This window comes from Amblyomma mixtum, chromosome 3, assembly GCF_055824585.1.
Source record: "Amblyomma mixtum isolate Tamu chromosome 3, ASM5582458v1, whole genome shotgun sequence".
NCBI classification, from domain to species: Eukaryota; Metazoa; Arthropoda; class Arachnida; order Ixodida; family Ixodidae; genus Amblyomma; species Amblyomma mixtum.
In genome coordinates, this window is record NC_143014.1 from 313,348,674 (window position 1) to 313,352,035 (window position 3,362).

The 3,362-nt window shown below is 53.1% G+C and overlaps 1 pseudogene; it reads right to left on the bottom strand.

Moving 5' to 3' along the window:
• Positions 1-1,239: 1,239 nt before the first annotated feature.
• On the bottom strand, positions 1,240-2,099 carry LOC149355652 (uncharacterized; annotated as a pseudogene).
• Between the last annotated feature and the right edge of the window lie 1,263 nt (positions 2,100-3,362).

Here is a 3,362-nt window from a genome sequence, read left to right on the forward strand (position 1 = left end):
CAGTACGCTTGCGGAAGAGGAGTGCCGCCTTGCTCTAGTAGCCTTCGAAGGGCTCGGGTTCTTCTCCTTGGCAGGGCTGCCCAGACGGGGTTTCCTTTCAGTGCTCGGTGTCTGAAAAGTCTGCTTTCGAAGAGTGTGAGTCACTGGATCCTTGTTCCTGGCTCCGCCTGCTCTGCACTGCCCCCTGATTTTGTGTGCTGGCTCCTTCTTTGCAGGGCTTGGAGTGCCAGGTTGTTTAGGTGTTTTCACGGGGCTGAATTGGGGCTGTCGTTTGGGGCTGGGCGTTGCAGACTGCTTCCTGGCTACTCCTGTCCTCGGACTAGGCGTCTGTGATTGCTTGCGAGGGCTGGGTGTGGCCAGCGTCTTGCCTGAAATCCGTGGAGAGCCCAAGGTGTCTCCTACGTTGCTTCTTCCTCTAGGACTGGGCATCTCCGTCATCCACTTTGGACTTGGTGTCGCATGCTTGGTGCTGGGTGCTCCTTCGCTCTCGCTGGCTCTCCATGCCTTGCTCGCGAGTTGCTGAACCTGCAGGTGCTCTACGTTGGCTGCTGTCGTTATCCACCATGCTGAGGGCTTACGCGTCGCTTCGAAGGGGTCCACTGACGGTGGTGGCTGCATGTCACTGAGTTCGGCCAGTGGTGTTTCAGTCTCCCAGGTGCTTGGGGGGGGGGGGGGGGCAGAGCTGCTCGACCAGTGGGTGGCAGCTCCTGAGGAGGGACCTGGCAAAACCACGCGTCCTCCTCTTCTTCCGTTTCACTTTCTTATGCTTCGGAACGTTGATGATGACTGTGTGCTGCTGAAAAACGGTTTTGTCTTCTTCGTCGGCACGGCGTTGTTCTTCATTGACTGCGAATAGAGGGACGCGCAGGAACACTGTTAATGCCTGAGAACAGGCTCTGCTCACAGGGTCTTCAATTAGGTCGGTACCGTCATTTTAGAAGAACGTAGTGGGATGTTCCGCTTGAGCAGGAATCCAAAACTGAGCATTGCTCACCTGTGCATTGCCGACATGTACAGTGGCGAATGGTGCAGTGCCGAATGGTGTAGTGGCGAAGTGTGCCGTGCCGAAATTTGCAGTACCGAAGTTTTCAGTACCGAAGTTTTCAGTACCGACGTGTGGAGTGCCGACTGCGAAGTGTTAATGTTTAGAGTGCTAACTGTCCAGTGCCGACAACCCAACTGCGCAGAGCCAAACTGTGCAGTGCCACACTGGACAGTGCCGTTCTGTGCAGTGCTGAACTACGCAGTGCCACCGAGTGCAACAGCAGCCAAGCTTGGATCTGCCTTCTCTTCCTCAGGTGCCTTCACCACCAATCATCTGCTCAAATCTGCATTTCGCAGGCTATGTGGCCGACTCTTGCTCTCAGGAACCATGCCCATATATCTCTTCATAAGTGAAATTCCATGAAGGTCCTCTTCATCCGACGCCTCCACACTTTTGCAAAGATTTGTGCTGCAGCTGCAGTCGCTGGATGAGATAGTGACTCTTGGCCTCTGGCTGAACAGGCCCAACAACAGGTGAATCATCAGCAGTGGGCGACTGCAGGCACCTGGTAGCCTCTCGTATCAAGAACTCTGGGAGAAGCGCCTTCTAACGAGCTCCTTGTTTCGCTGCCTCGTTCCCATATGTATCCCGGTCGACACTTCTGGGCTACACATTGGTAGGAGGCTGAAAACTGTGAGCATGGTGCAAACTGGGACCAGGGTGCGCTGGCGTCGGCTGATAAGAGGGAATGAATCCTGAGTGCTTTCTTGCAGATCATTGCCAGAGTCATCGCTGTCACTGTGCGTGGGAGTGATGAATTAGCTGGATCGGTCACTGGACGTTTCAGTGTCCTTTGAATGGCTTGTCTGCTATTCGGCACCTGTCCGCTCCTCAGGCGGGGAAAGCATGGAAGATTCTCCCAGGCTCTGGCCAGGGGTGTCATGGTCAATGCTAGCTTCTGAAATCTTCGAGTGTGACACGACAAATCTCAGCGTTTTAACTGACTAACTGAGGGATATGCAAGTGTTAGCTGGACGGCTTCGCCGAGTTTTGTGCGCGTCGGACAGGTGCCAGCGTGTTCTTCTATGGAGCCCCTTCGAAGAACACCTGCCATGACACCGACAGGTGGGAGGAGCCTTCGAGTTGTCTGCGCATGCACTGTGGTACTTAGTGCTAGCTCCTGGTACGTTGCACACATGGACTGGAGGGCCGATCTTCCACAGGTCTCTACCTCAGATAAACCTCGCTTTAACGAAGCTGTCAACTACAAAATAACAGCCACAACGAAGGAGATGGTATTCCGAGCGAATCGTAAACTTAGGTGGTAACACGCGACTGAAATGGCGAAACAAAAGATGGCTATAACAAGCGATTTAAGCAGCCCATTAGCTGAGCTATCAGACAGTATAAGTGCGGCCGACTAAAAGGAAGGCTGAATTCCTCCGAAACGGCCGCGTCATGCATGCGCTATAAACTCGAGGCCATTCACCACAAGGGAAGCGGCGCGACTATGCACGATAGTTTCGTCACATGGCTCGAGTTCCCCGCGGTAGTGCGCTCAGCAGCGCGGTCGGCCATCAGTAGGCGCTCACGCACTGACACGAAGGCCTCTGTAAGGGGTGGGTACATGGTCCCGAGATACCCCGGAGCATTATTTGCGAGATGATAAATGTAGAGGTAAACAGTTTCTCAACCTCGAGGTCTTGACCTTCCGTAGCGCCTTGACAGGAAGAATGATCTTTGCATTGACTGAGACGGGTGGAGATCAGGTAAGTGGTTGCGTACTTCCTTATCTCTCGTCCTAGACGACCAATATCGCCGATCGGGATTCGTGTAGCAAGCGTACATGGCACAAAGGCGTCTTTCTTCGTGCATTACATAAGTACGAACAGAAACAAAATGCCTAGACCACGCCAGTATCTGCTTGACGGGGAAGATAAAAAAACGGCTGTATATAGGTATTCCTTAAGCACAGAACCCTGTTCTGAAAAACGTGAAACAGCCGCTATTTGTCTCAGGAACTAATCCCGGTACTGTCACGAACAAGAGCTCCTTGCGTTGTAGGCTTCACCTGCAACGCGTTGTCGCGCTTGGGAAAATAGAAAAACGGAAGACCACAATAAAACAGAACTGCACCATCGGGACGAGGAGGACGAGGAACAAATATATTTGGAGAAAATAACAAAAAGTCCTCAAGGGTGGGCTCGTACTTGTCCAAGAGTCCACAGGTCTGGGCGCCACTGAGAGCTTCGCCTACTAGCCACGTTTGGCTAGCTGGTTTAGCGGTAACCAGTGCATATGCGCTGATCCGTCCAAAGCGCCTTCGTATCACCGTTGCCACCTTTTGAAGCATGCTCAGCCAACAAGAACGGAAGCT